We start from the raw sequence: 22967 nt of genomic DNA on the forward strand, positions 1-22967 counted from the left end.
AATATTCCTTTGTGCAATCAAATTGCAGAAACATAATTTTCTTGTTACAATAACTTCTACTTCATTTTTGAGAACCTTTCGAATGATTTCAAAAGATCCAGACTTACGTCTCATCAAGTAAATATCCATATATCTACTTGAGTCATTTCTGAAGATAAATAAATCCACCACTAACAACACTTATCGGACTACACACATCAAATGTATGATCACTAATAAGTTTGTTGTTCGTTCCTTATGGCCTGTGAACGGTATTTTAGTCACTTCACTTTTCGGAGGAAAGTTGCAAGTGTCAGATGATTCAAAATCAAAAAGACTTCAAAATCCATCATAATGGAATTTTCCATGCGGGTTTCTCCAATGTGACCAAATGTAGTGCCACACTTGTGTGGTATTCTTTTAGTCTTGCGACATTTAGCGTCAGTGTTATGGATGTATCATATTACCCTCAATATTCATAACATACGTCCCATCGATGATGGAAGTATGGCCCTTATGTTATTCATAATACTTAACAATAATTGTTGTTTTTATGAACAACTCTTTTGCAACAAACATTGTGCAATGGGCTAGAGTGTATGAAACTCTAAAATGAATTATGAAAGTAAACCCAGAGGTATTGTATTATTATCAATATTCATAACATACATCTCATTCATAATGAAAGTATGGCCCTTGTGTTATTCATAACATCGAACATAAAAAGTTCTCTTATGAACAACCTTCTTGCAAGATACCTTATGCAATGGGATAGAGTTTGTAAAACTCTAAATGAATTATGAAAATAAATACAGACGGCAATACACCGATGGAAGGTATAGTAACATTTACTATGTTCCCTGTGTATACCTTAACCTCATTTCTAGCTAGTCTTTCAGGCCATAGTAGTTCTTACATCGAGTTGCAACAGAATGCAATCGAGCGGGCATTTTTGTGATGAACTCACAATACCCAAGAATTAGTGATTAACATGTTTAACCATAATTCGCAAGAACTATATCTTTGACCAGCCTTCTATACATCAAAAACTTGTATGACATTCATACATGAGCTGGATATTCCAGTCTTCTTTCCTTTTGCCTTTATACTTCTAGCAGTTTAACTTTTAGTATTTCTCCTACTTTCAGAAGAAGCACCCAACTTAAGAGTGGCATTAGCCCCGGACTTCCTAGGCGTGTAAGTCATACTAACACCCTTTGGACACTTCCTTTCTCTTTAAGTTGTTGTTTTATTCACCTTTCATTATATGACAGGCGTTCTTCTGGATCCCTTTCCCAACAGTCAAATGCATAGTAAACACTTTTACTAATACTTGCAAACAAACATTGCTTTGTTTGTATCTGAAAATAGTTTTCAGTTCCATGAATATCATATAACTATCCCAACTTTCGAAGTTTGGGTTTCATGGAAGCAAACATATTCCACTTGACCGTAACAGAATTCTAGCTTTTGGATCGAAGGACGAGAGTCACATGATCCATAGCATTAGCGGGAGGATACGGAAAGCATGCGATAGGACAAAGTCCTTCTCGGCACTTTTGAGGACAATCCTCATATTACGTTACCAATCGTAAAGTTTTAACCAGATATTTAACAGTTATTCAATTTTAATAGGGAAGGTGGAAATGCGAGCCATTATTCTACAACTATTATGCAAGAAACACTTAGACAGTGTTCATAATTAATTGCACTAAGAATTAAACATGTTAATTCAACAGTGCGCTCCCACTCAAATCAATATCTCTCATAATTGATTTAGAGTGATTCAAGATCCATATTTCTATTCGATGCCATTGACGGGTTCATCACTGATGACACGAATTTCAATCGGTAGGCCAACTTGCCGATCACATCTCTATGTGATTCTTGTTCATCTTTCGATGGGCGTGTTCCGAGCTCAGGACTCTCCTGCCTGAACGTCAAAGACAACCAAGTGATCTTGCTGCGAGGTCTGACCTCACCCGCCTCATTCCTCTCGATTCGTTCGTGCTCATGTGTACATGGCGCACCCCGAAAAGATACGAATTTCAGACGGTGCTACACTTGGGTGAACACTAACTACTTTGATATTTTAAGTGAGAGATCACCCTAATAAAAAGCGACTACCGCGCAATCAAGAAGGGTGCATCATAAGGGATAAACATCTCAGGCAATTCATAATAGCATGATATGGTATAGCCCTTCCTGACGGAGAAGTATTTCATTTCTTCGTCTCCGGCATTCGCGTCAGTGTTCACCTTCGCGAAGATTGCCACCACCTTGTCGATGCACCAGATAATATTGCTATCTCTATAGCTAACAAAATAATGCATTACAACAAGGTTGACACGCAGGTCATTAAAGTGCAATCATATGGCTCCAGCCATCATGCCGAATCATGACACGCAGGTCATGTTAATCAAATTACATCATATAGTCATCTCATACATAATCGAATTAGTATGAGCACTGCTATACCACATCACATGCACATCCTGCAAAACCAAGTTAGACGCCTCTAATCGGTTTATGCAAAATTTTATTTTATGTGGCTTCTAAGGTTTTGACTTAAACCGCAGCTACCAACATTTTATCATCAAGTATGATTATTCAAGTTGCTAGATTAACATCTCGGGGTGTATGAAACACGAGATAATTAAATCTCGAGCCCCATACTAAACTTCGTCATACGCATGACCCCCGTGCAGATAATATTTGCAATGCCCTTTCATCTGCGAATTTCATCTTTCTTTTGACTACGGCAGAACCCAAAGAACTAATAGCACTTCCATGATCAATCAGGATCACGGATTGCCAGAACTTTGTCAAATTCCACCATGCTGTCTTGAGATTGAGCAAACGCAAATTCTAGGGAAGCAACAAGAACCTCGGGTAACAGATTTCATCTGTCACCCGCATAAATAATTTTCAGCAATAGATCTCATCTACTACCTAATTATATTATGCAATACCCGTACATCTCCATGTATTCTAGATCGAAACCTGCATCTACGCATAGCAAGGCTCATGATGCCACTGTAGGGTAACACAGCAGAAAACAAAAATTTTCTGACCTACGCACCAGCCCAGGACCACTATGGAGACTGCATACATTATTTGATCTTTTTCGTTACTGACTCGTAGCGCAGCGGGAAGTAGAGTCGATGACGATCGGCGGAGCAGATCCCCGCAGCTAGGATTTACAACCTCCCAACCGCGAGGATGTATACCCTCATCTGCTCCTCAGACAGCCCTCAGGGAGGCGGTCGAACAGCCCCCCCGGACGGTGTCGCGGACAGCCCTTCGGGAGGACCTTCGAAACTCGGACGGTCACATGGACAGCCCTTCGGGAGGCACTCACGAACTAAGACCGAAACTACGATCTCTCTACAGAGTTGCACACATACGGTGTCATCTATCCGGCAGGGCTTCGCCGTCTAGAACTAGTTCCTACCGGAACCCAGACAGCCTTTCGGCTCTACGAAACTATTTCGCGGGGAGGGAGAGAGAAGCCAGATCATTGCATGGCACTTGTATGTGAGAAGGGATGAGGTTTGGGCTGCCCACTCCTCCTCTATTTATAGGAAATCCAAGGGGTAGGGATGGCTCACAAAAACCCAAAATGCCCATGTAAATGTCACACATGAAGGGCATAATGGGGAGGGAAGTGGAGCTCCATGGAGCCCCACACATGTGGCTGGCCAACCCCCTTGGGGGACCCCCATGAGGAGCATGCTTGGCCCCCAAGCCCTTCTAGAAGCCTTTTGGAAATATCCCAAAAGGTGACTCACCATAAAATATCCCAAAAAGCACTTTCACTATTCACGACGGCATTTTTCAGCGTCTGTTCGAACTGAAAATATTTGTGTGGGCTTAGAACATTTCCAGTACCCACCAAAATTATTTTCAACGCGTTCCGAAACAATTCCGGTTTAGTGATTTTCATCTGCGAAAAGCATCTGAAGTGGTTCCGGCAGCTCCGGAGCATATCCGGTTATTATCCCGGAAAATTCCAGAAAGCTTCCAGAATGATTCTGGCACCCTCCAAGAATTATCAGGCATGTGCCGAAACCAATTTGACTTTATGGTATCCCCTGAAACAACTTTTCAGTTTCATCGAAACTCATCCGATGACCTCTTTCTGCGGAACCTTTTCCGCTGTCCGAAACTTTTCCGGTGTCCGAAACTTTTTCGGTGATTTTCTCTCAGACTCCTTGTCTAGTATTCAGCAGATAGATGACCCTTAAGCGTGTGACCCTATAGGTTCGGTGAAGTATAGACATGACTGGAACCCTTTCCGATCAATGATCAACATCGGAGCCGTGGACACCCATATTGACCCCTATACCCACACGAATAAATATTCGAGTGAACCTCCAGTTGCCGTGTGCTATTCCTGTTGCTTCGCGATATGTTACAAATACCCGAGGTGAGACATGTTGGCATTCCCGTGGATCAACAACTTGTCCACTATGCTAGTTACCTCGTTACCGGTATTGTTCTCTTTTCTCGTTATCGTGTTCCGGCATCCCCGTGATCAAATCACAAAGTGTCTGGCCAGACGATGATGGATACCGTAACACCGAGAGGGCCCAGAGATATCTCTCCATCGTCGGAGGAGCAAATCCCAATCTTGAGCTATCAAGTTACTTGACACACTTTTCCATGAACCCGTAAGCCGCCGTAATAGCCACCCATTTACGGATGACGTTTAACAAACCCCAAAGTTCATGAAGCAAGCATGAAGAAACTCGATACTCTCATGGTCTAAGGAATCATGCAAACGTTAACCATCTCTGTGTTATGTACCATTAACTTGTGATGAATGAATCTCATAGCATAACATCAATCCGGGTCGATTCAACACAAATGTTCTCTTAACATTGTGCCCTCAAAATTGCTGGCATAGACATGCCCATGATCAGGAAAACAGAACCATCATGCAACGCTTGAGCTAGTCTTAGAGGCCAGACTAGGAATACTTCTTACCGTTTATTATTCCACACGTGCATATGAGTCTTCCTCCGAGCCTCGTGGATATTGCAGACTCGAGAATCATTGCAGTTATAGCATGGAACATAAACATAATTATGAACTCGGAGATAAATAATATCATTTATTATTGCCTCTAGGGCATATCTCCTACACAGTGAACCAGTCATAACCCAAGATCACATCATGACTTGGTAGGGATAATACTCTGAAGTTATGGGACAGTGTTAATTTTGCAATTTGGAACTCACACTTGGGAATTACTGCATCAGATATTAATAGTCCTCCCCCAGCCACTGAAATACTTCTAGGTTTTACAGGAAACAAGTTGCAATTGGCCTTTACTGCAAAATCCTGATTGATGAAGGAGGTAGTGCTGCCAGAGTCTAATAAAGCCACTGCTCTTTTTCCATTTATGTGAATTATTACTGCTGGAGTGGGTACGGCCAACTGCTGTCCCATGGCAAAAGCAGAAATGAACATAGCTTGATCTCCTTCAGAGATTGGTTCCATTTGTTCCTCAAGCTGTTGCTCTTCCACATCATAAGTTGCTTGTTCTTCCATTTCTTGCTACATTGCATGTATAGTTGGCACTAGTTTGCACTTATGACCATGCACCCATTTATCTCCACATCTCCAACACTCTCCCGCTTTTCTGACTTTTCTGTGTGCTGTTAAATGGAGCTTCAGTTTGTCTGATTGGAATTTGCTGCTGAACAGTGGAATTGATGACTTGTTTAGGAGGAAAATTTCCAGATGTTTTCTGATAATAGTTGTTATAAGGCACAGTATTTCTTTTGGGAACTGTTGATGCTGGTGGGTGACAAGGTTCTGCATCTTTGGCTAGCCAATAAGCATCAGTGAGTGTTTGTGGCCTCAGTGGTCTGATCTGAAATTTTATGCCCTCTCTCAATCCATTTACATAGCATCTGATAAACCAGGATTCCCCTAGCTCTGGATTTTCCCCTTGCACATCAGCCATAAGATCTTCAAACAGTTTTGTATATTCAGACACTGTACTGTTTGCTTGTTTAACTGAATTGAATTTCTCAGTTAAGTCATAGGAGCCTTGTGCAGAAAACCTCTTAGTAATTTCTGTGCAAAATTCTTTCCATGACACCTTTCTCTGTAACAAGCCTGCTCTTCTTAACCACACATCTGCCTCTCCAATGATATAAAGTTGGGTCAATGAAACCTTATATTCTTCTGGTGCTCCAGACATCTGAAAGTACTTGTTGCATTGCTTGATCCAACTAAGGATGGCAATGGGTAGGGTATGGGGCGGGTAGAGCAATACCATATCCATACCCATGTAGTTAATGAGTACAAAATTCAATCCATACCCGTACCCATGGGTATGAAGTTTTAGCCATACCCATACCCGACGGGTACCCATACCCATTGGGTACCCAATGGGTAGATCACAAAGTACACAAGTTATTCACAATTATACATTCATTGATAGCACATTTGACAAATTTATCTCAACTCAATAACAGATAGATGAGTACATGTGAATTATCTCAATTCAAATTGACAATTGGAGATAACTTTATGTTCACAAGTTCACGACACACTTCACGGATAAGGTCCACATGTCATGCTAAACGGGTAGGGTATGGGTATATCCATGGGTACAAGGCTATACCCGTGCCCTACCCATGACTTAGCGGGTAGGGTATGGGTACTACCCATGGGTATAAAATTATGCCCATACCCTGCCCATGCGGGTACGGTATCCGCGGGTACCCGTACCCATGGGTAAAATTGCCATCCTTAGATCCAACCCACTGGGTCTTCCCCTTCAAACCTAGGGAAATCCATTTTTGGCCCTTTTGTCAGAGATTTCATGAACTGACATTGCTTGTCTTGTTCATATGTTTTTGCATAACCCTGCCACAACTGTCTGTCTCTGTTCTGTTGATAGTGCTGCTGAAATGCAGGTGTGTAAGCATTGTGCCTAGCTGTTAGTGGTGTCCCCAGTGGACTTGCTTGCTCTGTTCTGCCCTGCTGATTGAATCCAGGTGGAACTGCAGGCCTGCTTGTTCCGATAGGAGGTAAATTATGTGCTTGTATTTCCTCTATCTGCCTTGTTTTCTCTTTTTCTGCTTCCAGTTGTTTCCTGAGTTGCTCTGTTCTGAGAGTTCGGTTTTGCAATTGCTCTTGAGACACTGTTGGTGATTTGGGCACTTGCTGCGAACTGGAAGCTGGATCAGTGGCCTCGCGCTGGACAGGAGCCCTAACCAAGGTCTGAAGCACTGCATTGATAGTTGATAGTTGCTTGCCCAAGTCCAAAACCACTTGCTCAACATTCCCCACCTGTATGGAAATTTCTCCCTGTTTTGAACTGACTAAATGAACATCATCATGCAATTTCGCCATATCTGCTTGCATTTGAGCTTGATCTTTCTGTAAAATTCCAAAATCATCACGCAGAGACAACATCTCTTGCAGATTTGACTTGTCAATAGTCTTTGCACGCCCCATCACCTTGATCTGAAGCGGAGCTTAGGAATTTTACCACTGGTAAACCAGCAACCCTGACTCGCCTTCAGATCCTGCCGTCGCCCCGATCCACGCCTCCAAGGTACATGGATCAGCGCTCAGACGTGGGATTTTACCGACCAGACAAGGTGCCTGATCAACCATGCACTCCGGCTCGACCGATCTGTACCCGAACGAATCGCTGCCACCAGCGCCTCCAAACACCGCCGCCAGAACTACAACCCCGACACCAACGCCTCTCGAAGCTCCACCGCCGATCAGAAGAAAAACGGGTGGGAATTCCGCTAGGAAGAAAAATTTCGCCGACTGAAACTCCTCTCCGCCAAGGAACGCATGCTCATCATACCAATTTGTCAGGATCTAGTTCATCAAGGAAGATAGAACTAGGGATTTTGGGCGGGAGGGTTGGGGAAAAGTCGCCCAGATCTGATGTGTAGTGTATTTGTATGAGTTTACTTGGCCATCAGGCAAATTCTCAAAAGATTCGATAGTGACTGCTAGCCACAACCCGGCAGCTTTATAGGCGAGCTCTCCCGGCAACGGGGTGAAACGGAATAGTAAAAGAAAACAGAGTAACGTTACAATCTAATCTAACGGCTAGCGACGAACGGTAACTGTGAGGCGCCATCTCAGCCGTTCGCTTGTCTGAAGCGTTTTCTTCTTGATCTGCTACAGCTAACTGAAGATTGTCGATGCAGGTTCAGTCCTGACAGCTCGCCAGCATGGTTGGCCAGAGCCTGATTTTGCTGGCCATATTTATCAGTGGTGCGATCATCAGCCCCGCGAACCAGGCCATGGAGCTGCATCTCGGGCTCCCAGCGTTCAGCTGGTGTCGCTCCTCTGCCAAGCAGGCTCGCCCTGTAATCCTGAGGCATTAATGACAATGGTTGCCGTGTACTTTCATACTGTATTTGTTTATCAGTTGTACCCCTTGTTAATACTCCCAGACATAATTCTTTGAAAGGGAAAGTGTTCATTCTGATGCAGATTAAAATTTATGCATATTTTTTAACCACAAAACAGCAGACACAGCTCCCAGGCTTCTCGCCACATAGAAATCTCTTCCATTGTGATGATCTGGCCGCCGATCTTCCTGCCACAGAACACATGACATGATCACGAGGAATGACCCCCATGTATTTTTATCTTTAGTTTCTCATGAGGTGACGGAAATAAATGAGAAATCAAAATTATCCTGATGGGATTGCATCTCTGCTGAATAATGTACTCCGTATGATACTATTTCATTGCATTTGAATCCTCTCCTTAGTTTGAAACCGTGTTTGTGTGCATAGTATTTTCCATCACTCTTGATGTGCAATCCTAGCTGCTATTTAGCTAATGCAAAACATAGTAGGTTACCAAATACTAAGCTTAGCAATGTGAATGTGTAGAGTTTATATCACAGTTGTAGAAAACTAGGTATTGCAGTCCTGTAAGTTTGATCTTAAGAGTCTGTTCATTTCAATAAAAGAATCTGAAGTTTGTACATAAGTGTACTGCCAGGTTTCCAATAAAACCGCGCAGAATCTTGTAAGATTGACCACAGTGTGTTAAGAAATTGTCTATATGAGGACTTGTCCGTAAAGAAGATTTTTTTTGTTAGCGATCAGTAATGCCAAATTCTTATTTGGATGACAGGCAAGTAAAAATGAGGAGCGGGAACTGGAACAGAAATAAAGGACTACATGTAGCAAGAAAACTTCAGTTGTGTTCTCAAATGATACAACAAGGTATGCATGCATGCTTTTCACATTAAAACTTAATTTGCTTTCGAAAAAAAGTTTGTCCACAAAGCTATTATTCCGTTCATCATCACCTGCTAGTAGTTCTAAGGGGGAAATCATTAGGTATGATCTGGAACTAGTTCACTGCTGAATTTTGTGATATCTCTATTCTTATAAAAAATCGAGTTGGTGATGATGGTGTGCCTGTCATCTTGCAATATAGACCGTCTGATCTATATATGACAGATAGAAAGCAACTATTGTAATTTTGCAAAAAGATACCCGCACATCTCTCCACATTTGTAGTAAGGCCTTTCCTCGTTCATCCTTATCTCCCACAACCTCATTGTTGAGCAATTAAAAAAGGAAGCCTCTGAAACAATCTGGCGTGGTTGCCTTTGTCGGCGTCGTCCATCCCCGTGCCTCCGCTCAATCCGACCATCAATCACCACCACGCCCCACTCCTCCTCACTTTATCTCTCGTCTTTCTTGAGATATCATTAGTTTTTAAATGGGTCAATCACAACAGGTGTTTTGTTAAAAAATGCATCTTGGTGTTCCGTGCAATGCACGGGCATCTTGCTAGTCCTCTTAAGATAAATGGGTTGTAGCCCAATGACATGCGGAGAAAAAAATGTGATGCAAGATGTCGACATTATGCACCGATGGTATTTCTCCCCACGCACAAATGACAAAAACAGACAATTAGAGTGGATCCAAGCCTAGCATATCAGGAATCGTTGGCTGAAGCACTGGATTTCGTTCTATACATAATACTAATACCTAAAGTTAAGCCTTTCTCAGATCTTTATTCTTCTTCATCTTTACTTGTTGAAAATAACACAAAAATACATCATATATTAGCTACAATCATGACCGTAGCTAACTGATCTTACACCTGCAATACTGCACAGAACACTACCTCCTCATTACCCGCCCCAGTCATCTAACCGTTGGGTCATCACCATCATAAAACTCCAAGAAAACTATCTTAGAAACACTAAACACTTGCAGATTGTTAAGTAGTACTCCTTTCGTTCCAAAGTAAGTGTTGTGGTTTTAATTCAAATTTCAACTAAAACCACGACACGTATTTTGGAACAGAGAGAGTAAGTACTAAGAAGGCCAATACTTGATAATGTTAGAATCAACATGCATATATAGTAGACACTTTCTGCAACGTGAAAGGGCATCGACACAAGCATAAATTTCATGCATCTATGTAACAGTCAGAGCTTCATCATTAGGATTTTATATGCACCAGCAAAGAAACTAGTAGGCTAGTGGATCCAATGCATACATATTGCAGCTCACGAGGATACAAACATCTAGGATATTAAGAAGCACCACCTCACTTAACAATCGTCACATGAAAGGCAGAGCATTCATAACATAACCCTCTAGTGTTGGAAAGAAGGTATGCGAAACAAGAGTTTGTTTAAGCTGAAAGTAAGTAAGATCGACTTCTTTGAGATGGAAAGTGGCGACCAACTTGCCATCCATGCCAACCTGAAGTAGCCACTCAGAAAATTTGACCAGCATGAGCAACCTACCATCCTCAGGCATGACTATCACATCCAAAATCAACTCAAGGTCATACTTGTTGCATTGCGGCATTATAAAGAAAAGGGACCAGCCAGGACTAGCCTTTGGCGGCATATTTTAATAGAAGAAATATCTCTAAGCACCCGCAGCTGAGTGGGAACTCGACAGGGGTGGGCTGCCTGCGCTCCCGCGGAGCTAGCCAACAGATCGACGTTCTGTTCTCTAAACAGGCCATTATAATGGATCCTAATCTAGCTTAACAGGAACGTCGCACACATGGCAAAACAGGCCATTAGAATGGGTCCTAATCTAGCTTATCAGGAACGTACAGAATCAACAACTGAAGCATTCAATTCGATGATCTATATCACCATCCTATTCTTTATATATGATAGTAATGAGTAAAGTCCAACTTATTTTGAATATTATTCATCTTCATTTTTACTTATTCAAAACATCATAATCAAAGGTTATCCACAAGAATGCCCATAGCTAAATGCATATTTTGGCCCCTCCCAGAAGCAATGACTACAGAAGGTGCTAGAATAGAACGTTTCAATTCAACTGATAATATATATTCCTTCCGATTACCTACATCTCCTAGCGACCCCTTAGACCTCAGTTAACCCTGCAAAATACTGCACCGACCATTCCCTCCTGTTTACTTGCAGCGTCTTCTATAATTAAGCACCTCTGCGTCATCACCATCATAAAACTCCAAGAACACAACAGCCTGTAGCTAGCTCACGTGAACTAGCTAACAACAACTTCTAGAACATAAGAAAACCAATAGATAAAAAATAAAATAATACCGCAGTCCAAGAAAAAGGAAACATCAGGCAGAATAGTTAGCACATATTTCAAATGCGCATCCAAATGACTTGATAATCTTAGAATCAAATGCACAACAGCCATTTCCGTCAACGTGGAACAGTATAGATGCAAGCATAGATTTCATTCACGTATGTAACGGTCAGAGCTTTGATTAGAATTTGGTATGCATCAACAAAGAAGCTAGTAGCTCATAGTGGATCGAGTTCATACATATTGCATCTCATGAGGATGCAACAACCTTCAAGTGAAAGGCGGAGCATTCACAACATAACCCTTTAGTGTCGGAAAGAAGGTATGTGGAACAAGAGTTTGTTTGAGCTGAAAATGAGTAAGATTGAATTCTTTGCGATGGAATGTCGCGACCAACTTGCCATCTATGCCAACCTGGAGTATCGACTCGGCAAATTTGACCAGCACGAGCAACTCACCATCCCCTGGCACAACCACCAAACTAAAATGCAACCGACTGTCATACTTGTCGCAATGCCCCCTGATCTCCGCAATAGGTAATTCAATCCGGCAATTGAAGGCCCAGACCTCCCTTTCATAGTCTTGCAACATCCAAATATCAATGGTTGTCTTAAAATCCATGGTGGCCATGCCGATCTTGTCGTCTATCTCAAACAGGTGAGTGTAGTCAGTAACAACAGGAGCACGCATCTCCTGGAACGACTCAGATGTGGTGTCAAACACCGTTATCATCTTGCTTTCACGGTCATCATGCGACGGGAACCAATGCAGGTTACCACGGAATAGTACATGTGGGTCAAATTCCGGCATAATCTCATCTGGCCACCCAATGCGCCTCGCTGGCTGGCCAGAGCCCAACGATAAGACGTGGCATGCAAATTGAGGTGCTAGCTCATTGGCTAGGTAACGCTTGTACGAGTGGAGCAGTAGTCTATGCTCGCCGGTAGGGATGTGAGGGTACATTCCCAGGAGAGTCCAGCTATAATCCTTAGGCAGCAAGAGGGGAGCATACTGACGAGTTGTCGGATTGCATATAAAGAAGTCGACATCGTCGTTGCAAAAGATGAGGAGGCCATCACAGGAGGCAACCAGATAAGAGAAGGCGAAGCCATCGGCCAAGTTCAATAAGGCGACGGATTGGAGTTGGCTGGGGGCAGCCAGACCTGCCCGATTGTTGAAGCAGCAGATGTCAATGGAGTCGTTGATGAGGTCTACATAATCACCGTTGTTAAGAAGGGGGAGGGCGGGCTGACAGGCATGGTGGGCGAGGAGAAAGTCCCGGGTGGAGGTGAGGCTATGCCAGGCACGACAGAGAGCGCGGCAGCGAAGGAGGGCTTTGGGGGGCAGGCGGACGAGAATCTCCCATATGACAATATCATCCAGGAGGCTGCAGAGGGAAGGCGTCGTTCCTACCCTTGAGGCCTTGGCCATGGTCGCCGGCTGAGAGCTCCCTTCGCCCTAGGAGCAAAGCAGGAGGAGTTGTGAAGGCCACGGGGTATCTGTAGGTGTTCTTCCTCTTTATGCATACGATTCGGCTAATCTCTGCCCTCGTTTTGCCCTCCGACCGAAAGTTGAATTAGGATAGGAATCCGGTCTACGGCCGAACGCATCACATAATTCATATGGAAAGACAGGGCCAGAGAGGCGACCGTCCTGGGGATCGCCAATCTCGTGTGCCTGTCCGGTCCCGTATGTGTTTGACGTACGGAAAGTGGTGTACGTACACATGTGTCATCGTGGTCCAAGGGATCACGGGCTCATGTCATGTAGTCGCGGTGGTGCGCACGAAACGGCAACCCATATATATATATATATATATATATATATATATATATATATATATATATATATATATATATATATATATATATATATATATATATATATATATATAGGGTTATTATGTGATTAGCACTATATTTGGCATGAAATTAACTGCACGCTAAACGTGTTGAGCGCTCGACATTGAAGTGGTCTAGGTCATTGGATTGACATGATTTGATGGCCAAGATTAATTGGATCTGCCCCTTTGGGTCTTTTTATATTGGTGTGTGTGTGTGTGTCTATATATGAAAAGACCCAAATGGGCAGATCCAAACCATCTCGACCGTCAAATCATCTTATCCAGTGGTTCAAATCGCTCCAATGTTGAGCACCAAACACATTTAACACTCTAATTACCCACCACTGCCATTGGTTATAAACATGTTTTGACTCAATGCCATCCTTAAAATTCGCCATGTAATTAATATCCTATCATTCACGCGAAAATGTAATTGATATCTGATACGTCCATTTTGCATCATGCCTTTATATCGATATTTATTGCATTATGGGCTGTTATTACACATTATGTCACAATACTTATGCCTATTCTCTCTTATTTTACAAGGTTTACATAAGGAGAAAGAATGCGCAACGGCAGCTGGAATTCTGGGCTGGAAAAGGAGCAAATATTAGAGACCTATTCTGCACAACTCCAAAAGTCCTGAAACTGCACGAAAGTTATTTTTGGAAATAATAAAAAATATTAAGCGGAACAAATACGTCAGGGGGGCCTCCACCTGGCCACGAGGGTGGGGGGCGCGCCCCCTGCCTCGTGGGCCCCCTGTTGGCCCTCCGATGCCCATCTTTTGCTATATGAAGTCTTTCGTCTGAAGAAAAATCATAAGCAAGCTTTCGGGACGAGACTCCGCCGCCACGAGGCGGAACCTTGGCGGAACCAATCTAGGGCTCCGGCAGAGCTGTTCTGCCGGGGACACTTCCCTCCGGGAGGGGGAAATCATCGCCATCGTCATCACCAACGCTCCCCTCCTCGGGAGAGGGCAATCTCCATCAACATCTTCACCAACACCATCTCCTCTCAAACCCTAGTTCATCTCTTGTATCCAATTCTTGTCTCATAGTCTGGGATTGGTACCTGTAGGTTGCTAGTAGTGTTGATTACTCCTTATAGTTGATGCTAGTTGGTTTATTTGGTGGAAGATCATATGTTCAGATCCTTTATGCATATTAATACCCCTCTGATTATGAACATGAATATGCTTTGTGAGTAGTTACGTTTGTTCCTGAGGACATGGGAGAAGTCTTGCTATTAGTAGTCATGTGAATTTCGTATTCGTTTGATATTTTGATGAGATGTATGTTGTCTATCCTCTAGTGGTGTTATGTGAACGTCGACTACATAACACTTCACCATTATTTGGGCCTAGAGGAAGGCATTGGGAAGTAATAAGTAGATGATGGGTTGCTAGAGTGACAGAACCTTATACCCTAGTTTATGCGTTGCTTTGTAAGGGGCTAATTTGGATCCATATGTTTCATGCTATGGTTAGGTTTACCTTAATACTTTTGTTGTAGTTGCGGATGCTTGCAATAGAGGTTAATCATAAGTGGGATGCTTGTTCAAGTAAGGACAACACCCAAGCACTGGTCCACCCACATATCAAATTATCAAAGTACCGAACGCGAATCATATGAACGTGATGAAAACTAGCTGGACGATAATTCCCATGTGTCCTCGGGAGCGCTTTTCTCTATATAAGAGTTTGTCCAGCCTTGTCCTTTGGTACAAAAAGGATTGGGCCACCTTGCTGCACCTTATTTACTTTTGTTACTCGTTGCTCGTTAGAAATTATCTTATCACAAAACTATCTGTTAGCTATTATTTCAGTGCTTGCGGAGAATACCTTGCTAAAAACCGCTTATCATTTCCTTTTGCTCCTCGTTGGGTTCGACACTCTTACTTATCAAAAGGACTACGATAGATCCCCTATACTTGTGGAAATTCCTTCGGGTATGTTAGAAAAACTGCTAGCTAATCCTTTTGCAGGAGATGGAACAAAGCATCCTGATGAGCACCTAATATATGTGGATGAAGTTTGTGGATTATTTAAGCTTGCAGGTATACCCGGTGATTTTATTAAGAAGAAGGTCTTCCCTTTATCTTTGAAGGGAGATGCATCAACATGGTATAGGCTATGTGATGATACGGGATCATGGAACTATAAACGATTGAAATTGGAATTTCATCCGAAATTTTATCCTATGCATCTTGTTCATCGTGATCGTAATTATATATATAATTTTTGGCCTCGCGAAGGAAAAAGCATCGCTCAAGCTTGGGGGAGGCTTAAATCAATGTTATATTCATGCCCCAATCATGAGCTCCCAAGAGAAATAATTATTCAAAGTTTTTATTCTCGGCTTTCTGATAACAATCGCACCATGCTCGATACTTCTTGGGCTGGCTCTTTTATGATGAAGACTATTGAATTCAAATGGGATTTACTGGATAGAACTAAACGCCACTCTGAAGATTGGGATCTCGACGAAGGTAAGGAGTCAGGTATGACACCTAAGTTTGATTGTGTTAAATCTTTTATGGATACCGATGTTTTCCGTAAGTTTAGCACCAAATATGGACTTGACTCTGAGATAGTAGCTTCTTTCTGTGAATCTTTTGCTGCTTATGTTGATCTCCCTAAGGAGAAGTGGTTTAAATATCATCCTTCGATAGAAGTAAAAGTAGCTGCACCTATTAAAGTTGAAGAAAAGACTATCACTTATAATGATCCTATTGTTCCTACTTCTTATGTTGAGAAACCACCTTTCCCTGTTAGGATAAAGGATCATGCTAAAGCTTCAACTGTGCTCCATAAAAGCAATATTAGAACTTATACACCTCCTGAGCAAATTAAAGTTGAACCTAATATTGCTATTGTTAAAGATCTCTTGTCTGATAATATTGATGGGCATGTTATTTATTTCTGTGATGAAACTGCTAGAATTGCTAAACCTTGTGCTAAAGATAAACATAGACCTGTGGTAGGCATGCCTGTTATTTCTGTTAAAATAGAAGATCATTGTTATCATGGCTTAGAGATGTTAGAGATGTTGAAGTCTTATGTGGGAAAACAAAATATCTTGCTGATTTTCTTGTTCTTGGTTCCCCACAAGATAGCTTTTGTCCCATTATATTTCGTAGACCCTTCTTGAACACTGTTAATGCTAAGATAGACTGCAAAAAGGATGTTGTTACTATTGGTTTGGGTGATATGTCTCATGAGTTTAATTTCTCTAAATTTCGTAGACAACACCGTGAAGAGGAATTACCTAGTAAGGATGAAATTATTGGTCTTGCTTCTATTGTCGTACCTCCTAGTGATCCTTTAGAACAATATTTGCTAGACCATGAAAATGATATGTTTATGAATGAAAGAAGGGAAATAGATGAAGTATTCTTTAAACAGGAACCTATCCTGAAACACAATTTGCCTGTTGAAATCCTAGGTGATCCTCCTCCACCCAAGGGTGATCCCGTGTTTGAGCTTAAACCGTTACCTGATACTCTTAAATATGCCTATCTTGACGAGAAAAAGATATATCCTGTTATTATTAGTGCTAACCTTTCAGAGCATGAAGAAGAGAGATTATTGAAAACTCTGAAGAAGCACCGTGCTGCTATTGGATATACTCTTGATGATCTTAAGGGCATCAGTCCCACTCTATGTCAACACAAAATAAATTTGGAGAAAGATGCCAAACCAGTTCGTGATCACCAACGACGGTTGAATCCTAAGATGAAAGAAGTGGTAAGAAAGGAAATACTAAAGCTTCTTGAGGCAGGTATTATTTATCCCATTGCTGATAGTCAGTGGGTAAGTCATGTCCATTGTGTTCCGAAGAAGGGAGGTATTACTGTCGTTCCTAATGATAAAGATGAATTGATCCCGCAAAGAATTATTACAGGTTATAGGATGGTAATTGATTTTCGCAAATTAAATAAGGCTACTGAAAAAGATCATTACCCCTTACCTTTTATCGATCAAATGCTAGAAAGATTATCCAAACATACACATTTTTTGCTTTCTAGATGGTTATTCTGGTTTCTCTCAAATACCTGTGTCAGCCAATGATCAATCAAAGACTACTTTTACTTGCCCTTTTGGTACTTTTGCTTATAGACGTATGCCTTTTGGTTATGTAATGCACCTGCTACCTTTCAAAGATGCATGATGGCTATATTCTCTGACTTCTGTGAAAAGATTTGTGAGGTTTTCATGGACGACTTCTCCGTCTATGGATCCTCTTTTGATGATTGCTTAAGCAACCTTGACCGAGTTTTGCAGAGATGTGAAGAAACAAATGTTGTCTTGAATTGGGAAACGTGCCACTTTATGGTTAATGAAGGTATTGTCTTGGGGCATAAAGTTTCTGAAAGAGGTATTGAAGTTGATAAAGCCAAGGTTGATGCTATTGAAAAGATGCCATGTCCCAAGGGCATCAAAGGTATAAGAAGTTTCCTTGGTCACGCCAGTTTTTATAGGAGGTTCATTAAGGACTTCTCAAAAATTTCTCGGCCTCTGACTAATCTATTACAAAAATATATACCATTTGTTTTTTATGATGATTATGTAGAAGCATTTGAAATACTTAAGAAAGCATTGATCTCTGCACCTATTGTTCAGCCACCTGATTGGAATTTACCCTTTGAAATTATGTGTGATGCTAGTGATTATGCTGTAGGTGCTGTTCTAGGGCAAAGAGTTGATAAGAAATTAAATGGTATCCAATATGCTAGTAAAACTCTAGACAATGCTCAAAGAAATTATGCTACTACTGAAAAAGAATTTTTAGCAGTTGTATTTGCTTGTGATAAGCTCGGACCTTATATTATTGATTCTAAAGTAACTATTCACACTGATCATGCTGCTATTAAATATCTTATGGAAAAGAAAGATGCTAAACCTAGACTTATTAAATGGGTTCTCTTGCTACAAGAATTGGATTTGCATATTGTTGATAGAAAGGGAGCTGAGAACCCCGTTGCAGACAACTTGTCTAGGTTAGAAAATGTTCTTGATGACCCACTACCTATTGATGATAGCTTTCCTGATGAGCAACTAAATGTCATAAATACTTCTCGTACTGCTCCATGGTATGCTGATTATGCTAATTATATTGTTGCAAAATTTATACCACCTAGTTTCACATACTAGCAAAAGAAAAAGTTTTTCTATGATTTGAGACATTACTTTTGGGATGACCCACATCTTTATAAAGAAGGAGTAGATGGTGTTATTAGACGTTATGTACCTGAGCATGAACATGAACAGATCCTAGGCAAGTGTCACTCCGAGACTTATGGAGGACACCACGCTGGAGATAGAACTGTACATAAGGTATTGCAATCCGGTTTCTATTGGCCCACTCTCTTCAAGGATGCCCGTAAGTTTGTCTTGTCTTGTGATGAATGTCAAAGAATTGGCAATATTAGTAGACGTCAAGAAATGCCTATGAATTATTCACTTGTTATTGAACCATTTGATGTTTGGGGCTTTGATTATATGGGACCTTTTCCTGCCTCCAATGGATACACACATATTTTAGTTGCTGTTGATTATGTTACTAAGTGGGTAGAAGCTATTCCAACTAGTAGTGCTGATCATAACACTTCTATCATAGAATTGCATCTCCTTATCACCCACAGTCTAGTGGTCGAGTAGAATTGAGTAATAGAGAGCTCAAATTAATTTTGCAAAAGACTGTTAATAGATCTAGAAAGAATTGGTCCAAGAAACATGATGATGCATTATGGGCCTATAGAACTGCATATAAAAATCCTATGGGTATGTCTCCGTATAAAATGGTTTATGGAAAAGCATGTCACTTACCTCTCGAACTAGAACATAAGGCTTATTGGGCTATTAAAGAGCTCAACTATGATTTCAAACTTGCCGGTGAGAAGAGGTTATTTGACATTAGCTCACTTGATGAATGGAGAACCCAGGCCTATGAAAATGCCAAATTGTTTGAAGAAAAAGTTAAAAGATGGCATGACAAAAGAATACAAAAGCGTGAGTTTAATGTAGGTGATTATGTATTGCTATACAACTCTCGTTTAAGATTTTTTGCAGGAAAACTTCTCTCTAAATGGGAAGGTCCTTACGTTATCGAGGAGGTCTATCGTTCCGGTGCCATAAAAATCAACAACATCGAAAGCACAAATCCGAAGGTGGTAAACGGTCAAAGAATCAAACATTATATCTCAGGTAATCCCATAAATGTGGAAACCAATGTTATTGAAACCATAACCCCGGAGGAATACATAAGGGACACTTTCCGGAACGTTTCAGACTCCGAAAAGGAATAGGTATGTGGTACGGTAAGTAAACCGACTCCAAAACAGTTTTTATGGCAATATTTCTCCGTTTTGGAATATTTAGAAAAATAGAAAGATAAGAAGCTGTCCGGGAAGGACACGAGGCCTCCACGAGGGTGGAGGGCGCGCCCTACCCTACTGGGCACACCCCCTGCCTCGTGGGCACCTCGTGTGTTCTCCGGACTCCGTTTTCTTGCACGATACATATTTTGGTCGGTAAAAATTCATTATATAATCTCCCGAAGGTTATGACTCCTGTATCACGCAATTGTCCTCTGTTCTTGTTTCGAGCTGTTTTCTGTCAGGGTTGTCAAAGCCAGGCATCATGTCGTTCCCCTCCTCCAACAATGGTGACAACGATGCTTGGCTAATGAAGATAGAGCTGAACAGGGAAGAACCCATGGAGATCAACAAGGATGAAGGGATCAAGAAGGCCACGGAGGACCAAGTTCCGGCAACAGAAGACATCCTTTAACTTGATCACAATCTTCTTACCCCAACTGAGATCGAAGCTTTCAAGATGATTGAGTTAGCTCGTATACAAAACAAGTATCTCACCCGTGAAAATATTTTGTTGAAGGAGCATATTTTCGCACTCAAGGGCATTATCCGCAAGTTGGAGGATCTCTTACGCTCGATGTGCGATTACCCATCATCAACAACTCCACCTTCTTCACCAGTAAAGGAGACATAGTTATATGGGTATGGGCGCTCCCCTTGGCAACTGCCAAGCTTGGGGGAGATGCCCCGGTATCGTATCACCATCACACTCCTATCTTTACTGTTTTTCTTAGTTCGATTCTATTTAGTAGTATCTTGATCTAGTAGAATAAAAGTTTTGGTATGATCTAGTTTTGAGTTTTGCTTTATGATCTTTCTATGTATTCGAGTCCGTGAGCTATATATAATAAAGATTAGTGTTGAGTCAAGGGCTTGATTATTTTGCTATGATCTTGAGTGAATAAATATAGAAAGAAAGAATAAAAAGGAATAAAAATATCATATTGATCTTATTGAGAGTAATGACTTCACATAGAAAGAGTATGATGATTAAAAATTGTTGGGAGTTGGCAAACATAGCTTTGGTCATCGTTGCAATTAATAGGAAGTAATAAAGAAAGTGGGGTTTCACATATAAATATACTATCTTGGACATCTTTTATGATTGGGAGCACTCATTAAAATATGACATGCTAAAGAGTTGATGTTGGACAAGGAATACAACGTAATGGGTTATGTTTTCTTATATCTGAAATAAAATATATTGTCATGGATCATCCAACATGTTGAGCTTGCCTTTCCCCCTCATGCTAGTCAAATTGTTTGCACCAAGTAGAGATACTACTTGTGCTTCCAAATACCCTTAAACCAGTTTTTCCATGAGAGTCCACCATATCTACCTATGGATTGAGTAAGATCCTTCAAGTAAGTTGTCATCGGTGCAAGCAATAAAAATTGCTCTCTAAATATGTATGATTGATTGGTGTGGAGGAAATAAGCTTTGTATGATCTTGTGATGTGGAGGAAATAAAAGCGACGGACTGCATAATAAAGGTTCATATCACAAGTGGCAATATAAAGTGCGTTCTTTCGCATTAAGATTTTGTGCATCCAACCCTGAAAGCGCATGGCAACCTCTGCTTCCCTCTGCGAAGGGCCTATCTTTTATTATTATCTTCTACCTTATGCAAGAGTCATGGTGATCTTCACCTTTCCTTTTTATATTTTATCCTTTGGCAAGCACAGGATGTTGGAAAGATCCTGATATATATATATCTAATTGGATGTGGGTTAGCATGAACTATTATTGTTGACATTACCCTTGAGGTAAAAGGTTGCGAGGCGAAACTATAAGCCCCTATCTTTCTCTGTGTCCGATTAAAACTCCGTAACCACAAGTATTGCGTGAGTGTTAGCAATTATGAAAGACTAAATGATAGTTGAGTATGTGGACTTGCTAGAAAGCTCTGACATAGACTCTTTCTGATGTTATGATAAATTGCAATTGCTTCAATGACTGAGATTATAGTTTGTTAGTTCTCAATAAAGTTTCTGATTCATACTTTTCATTGTGAATAGATTATTACTTGAGCATAAGAAATCATATGAAAATATCCATATATGTTGCTGTTATGAGAATAATCATGATGCCCTCATGTCCGTATTTTATTTTATCAACACCTCTACCTCTAAACATGTGGACATATTTATCAGTATCGGCTTTCGCTTGAGGACAAGCGAGGTCTAAGCTTGGGGGAGTTGATACGTCCATTTTGCATCATGCTTTTATATCGATATTTATTGCATTATGGACTGTTATTACACATTATGTCACAATACTTATACCTATTCTCTCTTATTTTACAAGGTTTACATAAGGAGGGAGAATGCCGGCAGCTGGAATTCTGGGCTGGAAAAGGAGCAAATATTAGAGACCTATTCTGCACAACTCCAAAAGTCCTGAAACTCCACGAAAGTTATTTTTGGAAATAATAAAAAATATTGAGCGGAAGAAATACGTCAGGGGGGCCTCCACCTGGCCACGAGGGTGGGGGGCGCGACCTACCCCCCTGGGCGCGCCCCCTGCCTCGTGGGCCCCCTGTTGGCCCTCCGGTGCCCATCTTCTGCTATATGAAGTCTTTCGTCCGAATAAAAAGCATAGGCAAGCTTTAGGGACGAGACTCCGCCGCCACGAGGCGGAACCTTGGCGGAACCAATCTAGGGCTCCAGCAGAGCTGTTCTGCCGGGGGCACTTCCCTCCGGGAGGGGGAAATCATCGCCATCGTCATCACCAACGCTCCTTTCATTGGGAGAGGGCAATCTCCATCAACATCTTCACCAACACCATCTCCTCTCAAACCCTAGTTCATCTCTTGTATCCAATTCTTGTCTCATAGTCTGGGATTGGTACCTGTAGGTTGCTAATAGTGTTGATTACTCCTTGTAGTTGATGCTAGTTGGTTTATTTGGTGGAAGATCATATGTTTAGATCCTTTATGCATATTAATACCCCTCTGATTATGAACATGAATATGCTTTGTGAGTAGTTACGTTTGTTCCCGAGGACATGGGGAAGTCTTGCTATTAGTAGTCATGTGAATTTGGTATTCGTTCGATATTTCGATGAGATGTATGTTGTCTATCCTCTAGTGGTGTTATGTGAACGTCGACTACATAACACTTCACCATTATTTGGGCCTAGAGAAGGCATTGGGAAGTAATAAGTAGATGATGGGTTCCTAGAGTGACAG

Source organism: Triticum aestivum, chromosome 3D (genome assembly GCF_018294505.1).
Source record: "Triticum aestivum cultivar Chinese Spring chromosome 3D, IWGSC CS RefSeq v2.1, whole genome shotgun sequence".
In the NCBI taxonomy this organism is placed as follows: Eukaryota; Viridiplantae; Streptophyta; class Magnoliopsida; order Poales; family Poaceae; genus Triticum; species Triticum aestivum.